Source organism: Nicotiana tomentosiformis, chromosome 5 (genome assembly GCF_000390325.3).
Source record: "Nicotiana tomentosiformis chromosome 5, ASM39032v3, whole genome shotgun sequence".
Classification (NCBI taxonomy): domain Eukaryota; kingdom Viridiplantae; phylum Streptophyta; class Magnoliopsida; order Solanales; family Solanaceae; genus Nicotiana; species Nicotiana tomentosiformis.
The window spans coordinates 67975026-67996275 of NC_090816.1; the positions used below are offsets into that span (position 1 = coordinate 67975026).

The 21250-nt window shown below is 39.5% G+C and overlaps 1 long non-coding RNA gene across 1 annotated transcript; it reads left to right on the forward strand.

Annotated features, from left to right (window-relative positions):
* The first annotated feature begins 6615 nt into the window (after positions 1-6615).
* LOC104119850 (uncharacterized) lies at positions 6616-7575 on the forward strand. Its single transcript, XR_691544.4, has 2 exons — positions 6616-7024; positions 7113-7575. It is a non-coding gene; the product is annotated as an uncharacterized lncRNA (long non-coding RNA).
* The last annotated feature ends 13675 nt before the right edge of the window (positions 7576-21250 follow it).

Sequence of the window (21250 nt, forward strand, 5' to 3'; positions counted from 1 at the left end):
AAGTCGATGTTATATAGTATCTCGCCCATTATTGATTTATTCTTATTTGAAGTCGGTGTTACATGTTATCCCTCGTATTGTTGAACTACTCCTACTTGAAGTCATTATTACTTGTTATGTATTTCATTGTTGAGCTTATTCTTCCGTTTCATTGTATTGTTATAATTCTTATGTTGATTTACTTGTCGTACCCTCGTGTTATTGATGTTCCTATTGTACTCGGTGTTGTTGAGCCGTAGGCTATGTGTGATCTTGGTATTGGAATTGTTGTTATGGAAACGTTATGGTATATGAGCACATGTGGTGCGGGTTGTTACATTATGTTGTTATGTTTTTGGCACATATGGGATTGTTGAGAAGATTGTCAGGGTATTTGCACGTGAGTTATCTGTGCTATTGTTATTATGGATATTTGCACATGCGGTGTGATAAGGCGGGCTATATATGTTGGGTTTGCGCATGTGGCAAGACAAGGTGGGATAATTATTATGCGCGTGTGGCGAAACAAGACGGGCATTTATTTTATTGTTGCACACGCAGCGAGACAATGGGGGCTATGTGGGGAATGATTAGTGATGGCCTGGGGACAATGTTATTAATGATAGTTGTGTGGTGGATTGACCTTCTTGTGTGTGGCATGCGTATTACAAGTTTTGTTGTGTTGTTTCCAATGTGCTAATCGTTGTCTTTGATCTTACTTGTTGACTCAAGCTGTGATAGTATACTTGCACAAGCATACACCATAACCTGTCACTTATATCAGTCTAGAAGTATGAACGTTGATGTTTATTAATCATTTACATGTATTCTTGTATACTTGTCTTCTGTACGTGAGTTGTTACTGTTGGCACGTGAGTTGTCCGTGCGGATATGAGATATTGTTACTATTGGTACGTGAGCTGTCCGTGCGGATATAAGGTATTAATGGTATTGGCACGTGAGTCGTCCATGCAACAGGCGAGTTGTCCGTGCAGTTATGAATTGTAATGTGGGCACGAGATGCCAAGTGATTAGGGTTCGTGATTTGGGACCTGTGACTTGTGAATATGAGGTGTGGTGTCTCGGAGAAATTCTGGTATAAGCTTTTTGTAAGAACGGTTGATTACTTGGTTGTGGCTTGTTTTTCTTACTTGATTTCACTGGTACCTTAACTGCGTTCTGATTACTTTGTGACGTTATCACATGTTTACTCTTTGTTGTTAATTGTTGGTTCTACTTTCCATTTGCTAGTGTTTTTTTGTTACTCTTCCCATGTTTAGACTTATATTGATATTCCTCTGCTAGCTTTATATTCATACATATACAGGTTATTATGTCTAGTAGGTGTCGACTTTACCTCGTCACTACTCCACCGAGGTTAGTCTTAATACTTACTAGGTACCGTTGTGGTGTATTCATGCTACACTTGCTGTATATTTTTGTGCAGATTCAGGTACCTCGAAGTGTGATGGTCTTTAGTTAGCTGATCATGAGTTGCAACTGAGACTTCAAGGTATACCTTCCATTACGTTCGCAGGCCTCAAAGTCACCTTCTGAAGTTTTACTTAGTACTTAGAGATTTTTCTAGTGAACTCAGTAGAGCTTATGACTTATACTACCAGTTTTGGGATGTTGTATACGTACTTTAGGTTGTTGGCTTTGTATAAAAATTTCCGGTTCATGTTTAATAATTAACTGGTTTATATCTACTAATAGTTCACTATGTATTAGGCTTACCTAGTCTTAGGGACTAGGTGCCATCACGACTCTTCATGAGGGATTTCGGGTCGTGACACTAATCCAAGTACCAAAATTCAAAGGTAGTATTTAATTAGTACTCTATTTCTATTACGTTTTACCAAAATAACCTATAATTTTATATATTTTTGGGCTATAAAAACACGAATAATTTATGCTAAATTTTGAACGATAAAAATATCCTCGTAATATTGATAGATTTTTATGCCCTTAAATATCTAAGTATTTGTTTAATGAAGCAAATTTAAAGTGGATGTAATTGTAATATTCAAGATATTATAATACTATATTAAGCATATATACGTTACTTATTTCTAGCGTCCAAATAGTACAAAACTTTGACGGCCAACAAACACTTATTCTTTTCGATCAAGCAAATCAAATAATGGCTTATGATATCCGTAACTGGTGGGCCAGGTTATTCGACTATACAAGAATGAAGTTCCAATCCCATACCAATCTCACATGGACAAGAATACTTCAATATCAATAACTTTGAGAAACAAGGCGCAATTATGCCGCTCAAGTTCACATAGCAGTGAAGGCCCATCAATAGTAGCATTCTTGCTTAAACGAAGATCAAAGATACATATATTGCTAGATGGACATCAAGCAGAGGTGTGAAGCTCCTTTCACTTTTGCTCCTGTCCTTCTTGAATAGCAGCAAAAACTGTATGGTATTCTCAAAAACATCTAGGAACTTACTCAACTTCTGTTGACATTATGAAAATGACATATCTACAGTTGATATTTTTGGATTCATGATATTCTTGGGTTACTTCTTGGGGACAAGCACTAAGCATGTGTTTTTTCTGAAGTAAAATGTCACGACCCAAGTTCATGGCATGTATTGTCTATTTTGGGCCTAGGTTCGCACAGATTTGTCTTTTTGGGCTACGCCACATCGAGCCCCAAAAGCGCGCGGTCATGTGAACTTGTGTCATGTCACATTCTCACGACCCAAAATCCACAAGTTGTGATGGCACCTAACCCAACCCACTAGGTAAGCCAACAGTCACATGATTAACAATTAAAATGAAATAACATGGTCTAATAACTCAACAGCGAAAAAATGCCATAAAATATCTAAAAATAAAGTCAAAATACTACTACAACCAACCCCAAAATCTGGTGTCAGCGAGTACACGAACTCTACTGAATAACAATGTACGAAATAAATCCTCTAATACAATTTGTCTGAACATGAGAAACAGTAAGGATAAAGATAACAGGAAGAGAACTTTAAGGACTGTGGACGGTATGGCAGCTACCTCGTACTCTCCCAAATAGCTGGCACAACGCAAGCCTCAAAATCACATCGGCCGGATGTAGCTGGATCTTCACACGAAGTGCAGAGTGTAGTATGAGTACAACCGACCCAATGTACTCAATAAGTAACAACACTAACCTTGGGTTGAAAGAAGTGACAAGCTCAGAACAACACTCAAATGCCAGCACCGATAACCGATAACAGTTCAAAAAATACAAGATAATTCGTAGAAACAGTAGATCAATGATATCAAGTACAACTTGTTCTCATTTCAGAAATTTAGGCATACTTTTAAATATAATAGTTTAAAACCTAGCACGGATAAAGCAGGTCAATTACCAGTTAGGATGAGGAAAGTACATCTCTATGCCTACATGTCAAGTATACTCATAAATCAATAGTATCACAGTGAATTCATCAAAAGTATTTACACTTAGCACGGTACGGGTGCCTGGCATAACTGCCCATCATCAAGAACATATATGAAACATTGTGCCTGCGCCCACTTCTGGCATGTCAGGCTCCGGAGAGGCGGATCCTGCCCAAGCATTAATTATAATCATTTAGCCCAATAATAAAGCCTGGTGCATGTGTCACCCCAATACAATAACACTAAGCCCAATATGGGCCTGGCGCACGTGTCACCCCAAATCAGTACCAAACCGGCTCTAAGGCCCAAACTCAGTCATTTATTGTTTAAGTCTCAAATGAATATATCTCAAATACTCAATTAAACAGTTTCACCCTTAAGCGGTATCAACAATATGTGAGAAATCAAATAAGAGATACTGAGACAGAGTTATCATATACGGATATAGTATCATGACTTAGAATATGTGTGCAAATAAGGTATATAACTCAAAACAGCAAGAATAGCTTTAGCAAGTCTCACACAATTAGCACATAACCTAGATATAATGTCTAACATGATTCACAATTCAAATAATCAAACAAGTAGAGGGGATGCGGGGATAACATGATATGGTATTAAAACAAGTCAGGTATTAGCCTAAAGGCCTCCTCAAACCATGAACAGACTGGTGCATGCACACATTCTCGTCACCAAATGCGTACGTCACCCCAATATCTTCCATATAACGTAGTTCTTAGGGTTAAATACCCTCAAATCCAAGTTTAGATATATTACATACCTTAACACGTGCAAATAACAACTCCAACAAGCCCTTCCCACGCGTATCGGCCTCCAAAAACTCGAATCTAGTCACAAACAACTCGATATTAGTAATTAATGCCGTAGGAAATAACTTCAAACAATAAAATTTCGATGTTTATCAAAATCAAATAGTCAACCCAAAAAGTCAACCCTGAGCCCGCATCTCGGAACCCGAAAGAAAAACAAAAATTTCGGACACCCACTCGATTACGAGTTGAACCATAACAAAATCATCCGATCCCGACCTCAAATCGACCTTCAACCCTCCATTTTTTATTTTAAAAAGTTTCCACAAGATCCCTTATTTCTTCACTCTAATTCACTAATTAAATGCTAAAAATAAAGATGGAATCATGATATATTAATAAATCTATGTCAAAAATACTTACCCCAATCCAAGACGTGAAAATCCACTCTAAGATCGCCCAAAATCGAGCTCTACAAATTAAAATATTTAAATAATACTCTAACCCTCGATTTGGGATTTTAATATCTGCTGCCTAGTTGCTCCTCTTTGCGATCGCGAAAAGTCTCTCGCGATCACGAAGAACAAAATTCACTACCCTCCAAAATGGTCTACGCGAACGTGAACCACCAGTCATGAATGTGATACTCACCAACCTAGAAGTACGCAATCGCGGACAAAGACATGCGATGGCAGAGAACAAACGCGTGCAACTTCCAGACCTCACCTTCCTTCTTCGCAATCGCATCCCTTCTCCAGCGTTCGCAGTGCACAATCAACCAAAGTTCCGCGATAGCATCCTTAAACTCGCGAACGTGATTAACAACTTTTCACAACCACCAAACAACCCTTCGTGATCGCAGTCCTCTTTCCGCGATCGCGTATAAGAAACTTGATACAACAATATTCAGTAGTCCAACAGGTCTAAAATGAAGCCGAATCATACCTGAGGCCCCCAGGACCCTATCCAAACATACCAACAAGTCCTAAAATACGATAAGAACGTAGCTGAAGCCTAAAATCACATCAAATAATATCGAAATCATGAATCGTACCCCAATTCAAGCCTAATGAACTATTGAACTTCCAACTTCTAAAACTAATGCCGAAACATACCAAACCAACTCTGGTTAACCTCAAATATTGCACACAAGTCATAAATGACACAACGGACTTATTCCAACTCCCGAAACAAAATCAAAGCCCGGCAACAACAAAGTCAACTCTCGATCAAACTTCTCAACTTTCCAAACCTTAAAATTTCCAATTTTCGCAAATTCAATCCAAACGACCTACGGATCTCCAAATCAATATCCAGACATACTCCTAAGTCCAAAATTACCATATGAAGCTGTCAGAACCATCGAAACTCTATTCTGGAGTCGATTACACATAAGTCAATGTCCGGTCAACTCTTTCAACTTAGACTTCAAACCTTGGGACTAAGTGTCCCAATTCATTTCAAAAAATCTCCGGTATCAAATAAACTACCCCGGCAAGTCACATAACCATAAATGAACATATAATAAGCAATAAATGTGAGAACGAGGCTATAATACTCAAGACGACCGGCTAGGTCGTCACACTTATAAAGCTCTTCACTTTCCTCTCCCGTTTCGATATGGGATTCGCCTAAGGTGACATGTGCATCTCTTCTTCAGAAACTTGCCAGCCTAGAAATCTGACAGTCTTACTTGACCCACCCTCCATCATGGGTATCACATAAAAGATGTACCTCCTGCTATAAGGCTTGAAGCTTTGTCTTGGTCGAGCCTTATCGCGAACCAAGTCCGTAAAAATACTTTAATTTGGACAATGGTGTTTGGAGTATTACTGTCTCTTTTTCTTCTATATGTTCTTTTTCTTTTTCTTTACTTTGTGACTTTATTGCAGATAGGGGCGTGCGCAAAATCTTTCATAAGCGATGTCACACTATAAAGAAATCAACAAATGAATAAATTATTATAATAACAAGCGGTGTTATTTTTATATGTATTCCTATTATTTTTATTTTTCTTATAAATATTTAGTAAATTATTTTGATAAAGCGGTGTGCCGTGACACTGCATGGTACACGATGGTTGTAGAAATTTTGTATTTTAAGATTTTATTTTGTTAGGATAATATATAATATTATACAGAAGAAAATTCATACTTTAATTTAGACCGACTTATATATTCTTCAAATTGGTTATATCAAGATAATTATTTTTTTTTATGCTCCACAACTGAAAAAATACATAAAGACCTCATTAAACTTGTCCAAAAAATTCGCTTGAATACTTAAACTAAGAGGGTGGTTTTTACCCCCTAATCATATTTTGAGTGAATTATATTATCCCCTCTATGACACCGGACCAAGCACGTGGAATCATATGACATATGGGCTCATTTTATACTAAATTTAACATATAAAATTAATTAAAAAAGAAAATTATTTTAAAATTACATCTACTTTATAAACAAGACCCAACGGTAGAAATCTCCACCCGATCCACTTCTTCCCCTCTTTGTTAAGAACCCTAAATCCCCTTCATCTTTAATTAGTCACAATTTATGGCCAAGATATGGAATTTCGAACAAAATTAAATCCTTGTATCTGAATCAAGGCCTTATTCTTCTATATAAGCTTTTGGTTTATCTGATTTTAGGGATTATTTTGAATGGTTCGAAATTTTTTCTTATTTTAGGGATTTTCTGTGATTTTTCTGTGTCGCACATAATACAGTCAACTAACTTGGCTAGACTTTATATAGAAGATGATGATCATGTGTTGAATAAAGAAGTACGATACAATCATGAGTACGGGCTGGCGATGTTGACAACTTGGACTCCTAAGAGCCCCGGTAAAAGATATTGGATGTGTCTATACTATGGGGTAATAGAAGATTCATTAAATTTTTGTAATTTAGTTAAAGCTTTCATTAATTGAACTCTAATTAATTTCTTGATTTTCATCATTGTAGGTCCAAGCTCTTATGATTTCTGGCATTGGAGAGATGCTGAAATTAATCCAAGATCGAAATATGTTATTTCTAAACTGGTAGAGAAATTTGGTGAGCTTAAAAGTGCATTTAAAGTTTTTCAAACTGTTGAGAAGCCTAGGAAAAAAACAAGTGGAAAAGAAGATAGAGATGCAATTGGAGAAGTTGGAGGGAGAGGTTGAGAAGATAAAAGAAGAAGAAGTAGAGAAGGAGATTGATTATGTCCGGGATTAGGGAAAAAGTACTTTGGCTTTTTGTATTGTGTGAATGTGTTATAGCTATAAGCTATTGGTTTCATCTACTATATATGAAGAATAATGCAATGAAGTTGCCTTAGGCTTTGTTGTGGCTATAGTATCTTTAGTATTGCATCATTTAATTGTATCATCTTTTGTAAAAAACTTGGTGTAACTTTTATTGTAATATAATGTTCATTGTTCGTTTAGTTTGTTTTGTTACAATTGACAATGTGTGGTTCTTCAGTATAACTTGTAAGAACATGTATTGATATATAATGTACCTGGATATGTAAGTTACTTGCTGGACAGAAAAAATATAAAAATAGTCACCAAAATATAGATTTTGTATTAACAAAAGTGTAGTCATTGCTGCATATCATTGCAGAAAAACATAATTGCAAAAGTCCAACCAATGCTGCATATCATTGCAGAAAACAAACTTAGCAAAGTGCAGTCATTGCAGAATACATTTACAGACTGGACAGAAAGAACAGAAATATAATTACCAAAGTGCAAACTTTGTGTTAACAAAAGTGCAGTCATCGCTGCATATCATTTCAGAAAATAGTGCAGAAAATAGACTTAAAAACTTTCAGTCATTGCTGAATACAGTTACATACCATTTTCAGAAAATAGAAAATAGTTACCAAAGTGCAGACACATGCATAATGTCTTACATATACCAACTGCAGTTAATACTGCCAAAAATAAACAAAAATACTGAATTACGAGTAATATGTACTGGTTAATTGATTGTGGTGCTGATGAACTTGTTTGGCTCAAACAAACTCTTTCATATGCCTTGGACCTTGTCTCCATTCTTTTCTGAGCTTGAAAGTGTTGAAGTTTCCTTGAGGTTATAGCTTCTTTAGCTTTCCATTTTACCCCTATTCTTGATTTGTGTCCAACATCTCCAGTCACTACTGCAGAGTTTATAGGTACAGTTGATATTCCAAGCTATATTCACAAAATAAGAAAATATTATTTTTGTCTAGGAAAGTGGCAAGAGTTGACTACGGTCAATATTTTTGGTAAACGATACCATATTGGTATTTTGACGATTCCAGTAGGTTTGTATGATAATTTTGGAGTTGTACGCTAGTTGGTGTGGGTCCCAGGTGACCCGAGGCTGTTTCAGTACTTTATGTGAAAAGTTGGAAATTTTAGCTTTAACTTTGAAAATCTCAAGTTTTGATGATCGATTCTTGATTTTAGATGTCATTTTGAAGATTTGAGCTTACGAACGAGATTGTTTTATGTTAATATACTTGTGTAAATGTTCGGATTAGAGCCCCTGGGCTCGCGTGTGTTTCGGATAGGTTGTAGACTGTTATGCATAGCTATTATGTTTGCTGGGGTTGCTGGTATGCAGATTGCAAGCCTCGCATTTGCGAGACAATGCTCGCATTTGCGATGCTGGGCAGGGGCAGGAAGACTTCGCAGCTGCGATGTCCTTGCTTTTGTGAGCTGGAGGGTTATTGTGATTGCGAAGGATGTCTTGCAATTGCGATACTGGGCAGTAGTTGGACAGTTGTAATGACCCAAAATCTCAACCCGTCGTGATGGCACCTAAATCATCTACTAGGCAAGCCGACAATCACATAACAACTACGTATTTGGAATAAAAACATGATTTAATAAGCTCAACAGCAGAAATTCTCATAGATAACTGATAAAAACAAATGTAACTCAACTATAACAATCCCAAAATCCTAGTGTCACCGAGAACATGAGCTACTAAGTATCAATATAGTCTGAAACTCTAGTACAACTGTCTGCAAAAAATAAAACAGTGCTAAAATAAAATGAAAGAAAGGACAGTCAAGGTCTGCGGGTGTCATAGAAGCTACCTCGAAGTCACTGAACATATACTAGCATCACCCTAGCAATCACCGCGACCAGATGTACATGTATCTGCACACGAAGTGCAGAGTGTAGTATGAGTACAACCGACCCAATGTACTCAATAAGTAACAGGGCTAACCTTGGGTTGATAGTAGTGGCGAGCTCAGAAAGAGACAGTCCAAATCAGAATAATGACAACACAAATATAACAAGATAATGACAGTAGTATCTCAGAGAAACTTCCGTAGTCAGATCGTTGACAATACAGAAATTTAGCCATGCTTTCAAGTCAACAATTTAAGCCCAACACTAATAAAATATGTCGAATATAACTAGCATGAGGAATGTTACATCTCTATGCCTATATGTCAAATATGCATATCAAATGTAATGTATCATAGTGAGAATCCCAAGCACTCACATTCTCAAAGTACTCAATTTTTCTATATCATTTCTCACTCTTCACACACAATCACTCAGCACTGTATGGGTGCCTGGCATCAATGCCCCTCAGCAAAGCACATGTATATAAATCACTGTGCATGCGCTAACTGCTGGTATGTCAGACCCTGGAGGGGCGTATCCTGCCCAAGTGCTAATATAAAGCCTATAAGGCCTGCTGCAGCATGCAGCCCGTTCAACGATAATAAATAAGCCAATAAGGCCTGTTGCGGCACGTAGGCTGATCAACAATAACACTCACAATCCGGCTCTAAGGCCCAACTCAGTCATCAATCTCTCCAGTCTCACGGGCTCACAAGTCTCATACTACTCAGCCCTAATAATGATAATATAATATAACAGTAAATGATAACAGAGACTGAGATATGATATGCATATGAATAAACATGACTGAGTACATGATTGCAGTTTAAGAAAATAACTCAACAGTAGAAATAACCTCAGTGGATCCTAACAGAATAAGCACATAGCCTACACATGATTTCTAACATGAATCGCAGCTCAATTACTCTAACACGTATGAAATACACGGAGTAAATAAGACTAAATAACTACACAGCACCACTGAATCAACAGAGTCATTATTACAACGGTGCACGCCCACACGCCCATCACTTAGCATGTGCGTTACCCCAACACCAACCATATAACACGTAATCCAGGGATTCATACCCTCAGTACCAAATTTAGAAGTGTTACTTACCTCAAAATGCGCAACTCAATGCTCCAACAAACCCTGGCCTCACGAATCGGCCTGCGAACGGATCGAATCTAGTCACAAACAACTTAATATAATCAATACAAACTATAGGAATCGATCCCATACGATAAAGCTAAGTTCCTTAATAAAATTCAAAAATTCAACCCTGGGCCTATGCCTAGGAACTCGACAAAATTTACAAAATCCGACCCATTCAATAACTGGTCCAACCATATCAAAATCATTCAGTTCTAACCACAAATCGACCCTCAAACCTCCAAATCTTACTTTTCAATACCTAGTCCAAAATCCCCTAAATTTCACCTCAAAAATACATAATCTAGGTTAGAAATTAATGGGTATTCAATATTAATGGACAAAAGTGATGCAAAATTTGCTTACCTCTTGATTTGTAGTGAAATCCCTCAAAATGGTCACCCCTAGCCGAGCTCCACAAGTGATACTCTAACCCACGATTTAGGGTTTTTAAATCTGCCCAGGTACATATCATTCGCGAACGGGGAAAATGCCTAGCGTTCGTAAGGCACAAAATTTCCCAGCTGAAAAACCTTCTAACGCGAACGCGACATCCCAGCTGTGAATGCGATGGCCTATGACCCAATTCCTACGCGAACGCGATCCCTCTCTCACAAATGCGAAGCCAAAATGCCTGGTGCCCAAGCCGGCCTCATCCTTCTACGCGAACGCGAAGCCCCTCTCGCGATCGCGATTAACAAACCCACTAGACCTTCGCGAACGTGTGGCCTTATTCACGAACGCAAAGAACAAAACCTCTTGCCCTTGAACAACTCTACGGGAACGCGATCTCTTCATCACGTACGCGATGAAGATTGCACCAGACACCAGATCAACAGTTCTATAAGGCCAAAACTCGATTCAAAATCAATTCGAATCTCACCCGAGGCCCCGGGGACCCCATCCAAACTTACGACACATTTTGAAACATCATACAATCTTAGTCGAAGCCTCAAGTTACATAAAACAACATCAAAAACACAAATCGCACCCCAATTCAAGCCTATTGAAACTAATGGATTTCCAACTTCTAAAACTAAATGGCGAAACATATCAAACCAATTCCGATTGACCTCAAACTTTGAACACAGGTCATAAATGAAACAACGGACCTATTCCAATTTTCGGAACCAAAATCCAGGCCCGGTATCAATAAAGTCAACTCTCGGTCAAACTTCTCAACTTTCCAAACCTTCAACTTTCGCCAATTCAAGCCAAAATGACCTACGAACCTCCAAATCATTATTCGGACATACTTCTAAGTCCAAAATTGCCATACGGAGCTATCGGAACTATCAAAACTCCATTTCGAAATCGTTTACTCATAAGTCAACATCCGGTCAACTCTTTTAATTCAAGCTTCCAACCTTGGGACTTTGTGTCCCAATTCATTATGAAACATCCCCGGAACCAAACCAACTACCCCAACAAGTCACATAACCACAATTGAACATGGAATAAGAAATAAATGGGGGAATGGGGCTACAATACGCAAAACGATTGGCCGAGTCGTGACATTTTCCCCCTCTTAAATAAATATTCGTCCTCGAACGGGTCTAGAATCATACTTGGAGTCTCAAATAGGTGTGGATAGACGCTCCACATCTCCCGCTCGGTCTCACAAGTAGCCTCCTTGACTGGATGACCTCTCCACTAAACTTTCACTGAAGCTATATTTTTTATCTCAACTTCTGAACTTGCCGATCCAAAATGGCCACCGACTTTACATCATAAGTCAAATCTCCATCTAATGAAACTGTGCTGAAGTCCAAAACATGAGATAGATCACCGTAATACTTTCGGAGCATGGAAAAATGAAATACTAAGTGAACACTCGATAGACTAGGTGACAATGCAAGCTTGTAGGCCACCTCTCCAATCCTCTCAAAAGGGCCAATATACCAAGGGCTTAACTTGCCCTTCTTCCCGAACCCCATCACAACCTTCATGGGTGAAACTCTGAGCAATACCTTCTCTCCCACCATATAGGCAACATCACGAACCTTCTTATCGGCATAATTCTTCTTTCTAGACTGTGTCGTGCGAAGACGATCCAGAATCAACTTGATCTTTTCCAAGGTATCCTGAACCAGATTCGTGCCCAACAACCTAGCCTCCCCCGGCTCAAATCACCCAACTGGAGACTGATACTACCTCCCATATAAAGCCTCATAAGGAGCCATCTGAATACTTGACTCTGTAGGAAAACTCTGCAACCGACACAAATTGATCCCAAGAACCCCTAAAATCCATAACACAAGCACGTAGCATATCCTCCAATATCTGAATGGTGTGCTCGGATTGTCCGTCCGTCTGAGGGTGGAATACTTTACTCAACTCAACCCGTGTACCTAACTCTCTTTGCACTGCTCTCCAAAACTGTAATGTGAACTACGTGCCCTGATCAGAAATAATGGACACCGACACACCGTGAAACGAACAATCTCGCGGATATAGATCTCAGCCAATCGCTCCAAAGAATAGGTAGTCACGACTAGAATGAAATGTGCGGACTTAGTCAACCGGTCCACAATCACCCAAATAGCATCGAATTTCTTCAAAGTCCGAGGGATCCCAACAATGAAGTCCATGGCGATACGCTCCCATTTTCACTCAGGAATCTCAAGCCTCTGAAGTAAACCGCCTGGCCTATGATGCTCGTACTTCACCTGTTGACAGTTCAAGAACCGAGCCACATACTCTACTATATCTATCTTCATTCTACTCCACCAATAGTGCTGCCTCAAATCCTGATACATCTTCGCGACACCCGGATGAATGGAATACAGCAAAATGTAGGTCTCCTCGAGAATCAACTCATGTAACCCATCCACATTTGGGAACACAAATCTGACCCTGCATCCGCAACACCCCATCATCTCCAATAGAAACCTCCTTGGCATCATCATGTTGTACCATGTCCTTAAGGACAAGCAAATGGGGGTCATCATACTGACGCTCTCTGATGTGCTCATATAAAAAAGACCAAGAAACAACGCAAGCTAGAATCTAACTAGGCTCTGAAACATCTAACCTCCCAAATTGATTGGCCAAGTCCTGAAAATCTAATGCAAGCGGCCTCTCACTAATAGGAATATATGCAAGGCTACCCATACTCATCGCCTTTCTACCCAAGGCATCGTCCACCACATTGGTCTTCCTGGGATGATACAAAATGGTAATATCACAGTCTTTTAATAGCTCTAACCATCTTTGCTGCCTCAAATTTAGATCGTTTTTCTTGAACAAGTGATGTAGACTTCGATGATCCTCACAAGACATACCGTAGAGATAATGCCTCCAAATCTTCAATGCATGAACAATGGCTACCAACTCTAAATCATGAACGGGGTAGTTCTTCTCACGGGGCTTCAACTGGCGTGAAGCATAAGCAATCACCCTACCCTCCTACATCAAGATAGACCCAATATCAATCGGAGAAGCATCACAATACACTGTATATGAACCTGATGTTGAAGGTAAAACTAGAACTGGAGCTGTGGTAAAGGCAATCTTGAGCTTCTGAAAGCTCTCCTTATACTCATCAGACCACCTGAATGGGGCACCCTTCTGTGACAATCTAGTCAAAGGTGCAACAATAGACGAGAAACCCTCCACGAAGCGGCGATAATATCCAGCCAAGCCAAGAAAACTCTGAATCTCAATAGCTGAAGACGGTCTCGGCCAATTCTAAATTGCCTCAATCTTCTTCGGATCTACCTTGATACCCTCACTGGACACCACGTGCCCCAAGAACGCCACAGAATCAAGCCTGAACTCACACTTGGAGAATTTAGCATAAAGCTTCTTCTCCCTTAATGTTTGTAATACAATCCTCAGATGTTGTGCATGCTCCTCCTGGATATGTGAGTATACTAGGACATCATCAATAAATACAATGAAAAACGAATCAAGATATGGTGGGAATACACTGTTCATTAGATTCATAAATTTTGTTGGGGCATTGGTCAACCCAAAAGATATCACAAGGAACTCGTAGTGACCATAGCGGGTCCTAGATGCCATCTTCAGGATATTAGAATCCTGAATCATCAACTGGTGATACCCATACCTCAAATCAATCTTAGAGAACACTCTAGCTCCCTGAAGCTTGCCAAATAAATCATCAATGCGTGGCAGTGGGTAATTGTTCTTAATTGTAACTTTGTTCAAGTGCCTATAATCAATGCACATCTACATAGTACCATCCTTTTTCTTCACAAACAGAACCGGTGTACCCCAAGGCGACACACTAGGCTTAATGAAACCCTTATCAAGAAGCTCCTGAAACTGCTCTTCAATTCCTTCAACTCTGCTGGTGCCATACAATACGGAGGAATAGAAATGGTCTGAGTACCCGGCACCAAGTCAATACCAAAATTAATGTCCCTATCGGGTGGCATGCCTGGAAAGTCTGCAGGAAACACATCAGAAAATTCTCGCACTACCGGAACAGACCCAATGGTTGGAGTATCAGTACCAACATCCCTCACAAAGGCCAAATATGCCAAACATCCATTCCCAACCATCTGTTATGCCTTCAAATATGAAATCACTCTACTGGGAACATAGTCCAAAGAACATCTCCACTCAATCCTAGGCAATCCCGGCATCGCCAACGTCACAGTCTTAGCGTGACAATCTAGAATAGCATGACATGGGGACAACCAATCCATGCCTAGAGTCACGTCAAAATCAACCATGCTAAGTAGTAAGAGATCAACTCTCGTCTCTAATCCCCTAATAGTCACCACACACGATCGATATACATGATCCACAACAATAAAATCATCCACCGACGTAGATACATGAATAGGTGTAACTAAGGAATCACGGGGCATATCCAAATAATGAGCAAAATATGATGATACATATGAATAAGTAGAACCAGGGTCAAATAACATGGAAATATCCCTGTGGCATACTAAAACAATACCTGTGATCATTGCGTTTGAAGCAACGGCCTCTAGCCTGGTGGGAAAAGCATAGCATCGAGCCTGACCACCACCTGATCGGCCTACCCCTCTAGGGCGACCTCGAGCAACCTGAGTCCCACCCCGAGCTGGCTGAGCAGGTGGTGAAGTAACAGGTGTGAAAGTCATAGCCTGACCCCTCTGTTGAACTGGAACTCCCATAATAAGGGGGCAATACCTCCTCACATGCCCTAACTCTCCCAACTCAAAGCAACCTCGATCTGACAATGGCGGCGGGGACTGAATTGGACCCCGAGAACCAGAATAACCACTAGAAGAACCTGGTACAGATGAACCCTGAGCTGATGGAGCACAGGATGAACTTTGAGCTGGAAGATGACTGGCCCGGACAAGCATTGTATGAACCATGGCTAGCTGATGCACCACAATGAACCGGATGAGTCATCTGAGCGGGCCTATAAGGACGACCCATGTTGTGGTTGGACTGTCCTCCAGATGAGGCACTGCTGAAACCACCCGAACCACGAGGCCTCTTGGCCTCCCTCTCCTTACGCTCCTGACTGCGAACCAACTCTAGGTGTCTAGTAATATCAACCACCTCATCAAACCTCAGGCCTGTCGTAATCTCCCCAGTTATGATGAAATGTAGTCCATAGTTGAGGCCATCAATGAACCTCCTAATCCTCTCCCTCTCAGTGGGAACAAATCATACCGCATGACGAGCCAACTCTAAAAACCTCATCTCGTACTGGGTCACTAACATACCCTCCTGGCATCGCTGCTCAAACTACCTATGCAACTCCTCCCTACGAGTCTATGGAACAAACTTCTCTAAGAAGAGAACTGAGAACCCATGCCACGTAAGTGGTGCAGCACCGGCTGACCTGCTCAACTCATAGGCCTCCTACCATTTGTAGGATGCCCCCGTCAGCTGAAAAGTAGTGAATCAAACTGCACTGGTCTCCAAATTACCTGTCGTGCAAAGGATCCGTTGGCATCCGTCTATAAGATCCTGAGCATCCTCTGACTTGGCCGTAACGAGCTCGAAACACACACTTAAATTATGCTCGCTAGTCAAAGATAGTATAGTATAATATCGTTTCCACATGGATTGAAGTTAAACAAGATTATCATAGTTTGTAGCTAGATTGCTATCCAAGATGATCAACAATTTAAATTTATGTGATCAAAATTACAATTAACTAGGAATCTAAAGCTACCGACTAATGACAATCGCAACCAAGGTAAGCAAGGAAGTTATCAGTGGGAGAAAGTAGGGGTTGATTGGATAGGTGCAAGATAATCGTTGGGATCTAACTCTAGATAATTCACTTCTAATGTTTAAATGATTCTCTCGAATTCACTCAATTATTAGTTCAAATGTTTCGTAGAAACTCCTCTCTCGATTAAGGCTCAACCTCACAAGATGAACCAATCTAAGCACGTGAAGATATGCAAGAATGCGTAGTGGATTGGTCTCTTAGGAGAACCTCTCTCGATTATCCTCCTAAATATGTTTAATCAACAATTCAACTAGCCTCTTTCGATTACTAAGAAGAATTAATGAACTCAACCAACAAGATAATGCAAAGATATCACAAGTTATGCCTCTCTCGATTATATGAACATATGAATATAGATGCAACAATTAAATCATCCAAAATGATTCAATACGTAAAACCTAGAGTTATAATCCACAAATAAATATCAATACACCAAATCCATCAAACCCTAAAGAGAACTACTCCATAGATATGGAGTAATTCATCACAAATATGTTTAAAGTAAAGAAAAACATAAAACAATCCAAACTCGTGTCTTGAGTGAGGATTGAATGATGAATTCCTTGTGCTTTTGCTTCTCCAACTCCTCCTTAGCCTCCTTAGATCTTAGATGTGTCAAAATTCCAGAAAATAATGATTTTTCATGTATTTATACCAAGTAGGGTTGGGCCCAAATAAAATCACCTTTTCTATGCGAAATAGGACAATTACTCTGTAAAATTTGCAAAGGCGCGCCGCATGGGACGACGCGTCATGCGGGGCATTAGTGGGGAAATCCAAAGAGTTGAAATCTATCAGACAACAGGAAAATGGCAGCCGCGGCGCCCCAAACTACTGAACTTTTCTCAGAGTACTGATTTTTCTTGTGTTTTGATGTCCAGACTCGGTCCTCGACCCCCGAACACGATCCCGGCTTGATCCCTTGGGCTTTTACTCAGACTTCAAAGATCTAAATCACTCAAATTCATTCCATAACATATACATAGCCTGGAATCACTCCTACAAGGGATAAAATACATAGTAAGTGCAAAACACTAGGGATTAAAGCTCAAACACAATAAAAGTACAGTAAATTAGAGTGTAATAAGCGATTAAAATACGAGATTATACCCTACCATTAACACCCCACACTTAAACCATTGCTCGTCCTCGAGTAATCAAACTACACTTCATATAGATACGACCTTTTTGAACAACTCTCATAACTCATCACACCAAGAATATTTAAAATAGGTTAAGCACAATACCGTAACATACTAGCCTCAAGATTTGACTCAAAAGCACCACACATTATTTATAACTTGCTCACTTACTGTAACACGGAGGTCAACGACATTACCTTTCCTTTATGAATCAAGTGTCCTCACACAACAATAGAGAGTTGTCTTGCACACAATGAGAATTAAGAACACTTAGGAACTCAAGATGGAAAGAATTCACTCATTCTCAGAAATAACATTCATATGCCACAAAAGATGCACCATAGGCTTGCCCATAGTGTACTATTCTACTAATTGAGCTCATTTAGTCAAGGATCAAGTAGGACTTTCACTGGTTGTAATGTAGGTTGCAGGGTGGGTAGGATACATTTAGATATAAGAGTGACTACACCTCCCTAAGCACTTTAATACACATATTTAACCGTTCAAGACCCCACACTTATTGCCACGCCCCATCCTCGGGAAGCGCGACCGGCGCTTAACCGAGTAAACCCGGCCGAGCAAGCCTGTTAGATACTTTCTACCCAATTAACCCATGATCAAGAGAAGACGAAATTTCATTAATTATACAGTAGGAGTCTCATTCATACAATCCTAGGTCATTTCATTAGTCATATCACTTTTAAGTCCCAAAATACACATTTCTTATAGTTCAAGTGGAACAAGTGATCGAACACAACATATCCTGTTTAACATTGCCAACACTCATATACAACCCACATAGTGTCTACGGAGCCTCTAAAGATACAAAAGAGAGTAAAGATGGTGCTGGTAACAAGGCCCCGGCTATACCTCAAAAAGTGACCATAATATAAACAAAAGGTGAAATACATGACCTCGGAATGAAATGGGGCTCACCGAGTCCGCTGAGAAGAGGATGCAGCACTTTCTGTGATCCGCACTGTCTGCTTTGTAACCACCTACATCCATTTAAAAATGCAGCGCCCCGGGTAAAAGGGACGTTAGTACCGTCGAATAGCACTAGTATGTATAGCTAAACACCAACTCAATAGAATGAATAATAATACAATAGGAACAGCCAAATAAATAATAAAACAACAAGTTAAGGATCATATACATTTTAAAGACAATTTCCATATTACTAGGTTGGGTGACCTTTAGTACCGATGTTCCACAATTCACAATACCTCCGTGTTCTTACACGGAGTCCGATCTCGGCCCGATCGGCTAGGCCATCTCATTTGAGATATTACCACAATTCCATTCACAATACCACCATATTCTTACACGGAGTCCGATCTCGGCCCGATCGGCTAGGCCATCTCATTTTAGACATTACCATAATTCCATTCACAATACCACCGTGTTCTTAAATGGAGTCCAATCTCGGCCCGATCAGCTAGGCCATCTCATTTGAGACATTACCTTTTTCAATCAATCATCTCACATCGTACTTCTTTCATGTGCTTTCGATTCATTGACACTAGTGATTACGATTACAAAGTCATTCTTGGCACTTGGTCATATTTCATAGTTCCAAACCTCTTTTCCACATTCAATATCATTATCAAAATCAATAAGACTCCCTATTCAAGACATTAAATTCACATATGAGCAATTTGGGAATCTTAGGCACATAGAGGCTTTTTATACAATTTGGCATAACAACCTTTATTTCGATCTTGACATGAAGTCTCAACATTTCCAACACATATTCCACATTTTTAGACACATCTTTAATGACAAGATAACATGATGAAGCATTTAGAATAAATATTGAACTTACATCCTTAAACACAAGTACATTAAAAATCGCCAGTTCTATAACGATCAAGGGCTTACTCCAATTACACGGACACCATGGGATTCGATTCTAAGAGGAAGGGGGTTTAGCCACCATACCTCAATTGAGCTTCTTAAAACTCTACGATGTTCCAGAATATTAGCAACTTCAATCTACTTTAGCAATATAACAAAATTGAACCAAAATTAGGAAGATGAACATGGTTTTAGCTCATTTGAGCATACTATCAAACACTAAGTGTGCATCAATATTTTAAGGCTCTTTTGTGAAAGATTCCATTTTTCCCCAATCCATTATCTATAATTTTTAGCTCACAATCTTCCCACATACTACAAGGATACATGCATGCAAGGTAAGAACTCCCATCCTCATGAATTACCTAATGGCCCATTCTAGTTACATTTTGAAATTAAGAGTTTGGGTGATAGAATCTTACCTCTTAGGAAGAAGACTTAGGTTCCTCTCTTAATAATCTTCAAGCTTTAAGTGAGAATTGAAGAACAACTTGATGAAGATCACTTCTCCCTCTAGGACCCTCTCTCTCACTCTAGAAATATCATAAAATATGCTCAAAATGGTCCATGGGGTGTGTTTTAACGAAATAGGGTCGGGTTTAAAACCCAAAAAAAGAAACTCCGGAACAGGTTCTATGATCGCATAATCGATATGCGGACCGCATATCAGTCACATAATCGGTGACCAAACAACCAAAAAATATTGCTCGTGTCTGCGGTCACTATGCGGCCCGCATAGCTGTTCTGCGGTAGCATAATACATCGCAGAACAGTTATGCGGTCGCATAGTTGACTGCATAATTGCTCCCAGACTGACCCAACAACTACCTCACTCTGCGACCATTATGCAGTCCGTAGAGTGATTCTGCGGTCGTATAATGGACCGTAGAAAAGCGTAATTCTGTCAAACATTTTCCTTTACTTTCTGATGCATTGTTCAACCCAAAAGGTTCAAACCGCGGCGAGCAAGCTCGCCGCGAAGAATTTCTATAATACATATCACGTAAAGCCAATTCGGCACCACAAAACATTATTAACATTATTTTGCAAAACTTTACAGGGCCTTACACTTATGTCAAACTATAAATCCACCTTCACATCAATATACATTAACTCCCAACTTCTTTATGCACAAATACATCAAGAGTTGCCCTATCACAGAATATTTTCACAATTAACAACTTTTATTTTCTTTCTTTTTCTTATTCAATTCAAGTAGCTCTTACTTGTTTTTCAAAACAATGCACCTTCTTCCTTATTTCATTAGTTCCACTCAAAAGACAAACCAACCACCCCACACTTCAACTTTTACAAAATTCATAACAAATTCAAGTGCTCACGAGAGGTAAATGGTTCAAATAGATGGTCCATTCAACCAAATGGTAAGGCTTGTAATGTGGTTGCCAAAGAAACAGGCTTACAGGCTCAACGGGGTTAACTAAGATACATAACAATTAGGTAATAGTTTATAACTGGCTCAACAAATAAATGCCTATATCACTTCCACGACTGAACAAAACTACCATTTCGCTTTGCAAACACACGAGGCAAGTTCTAGACATCAAATGCAATGCGCAGAATACACAAAACCTCACACCCACATGGCATATAACTCACTCAAG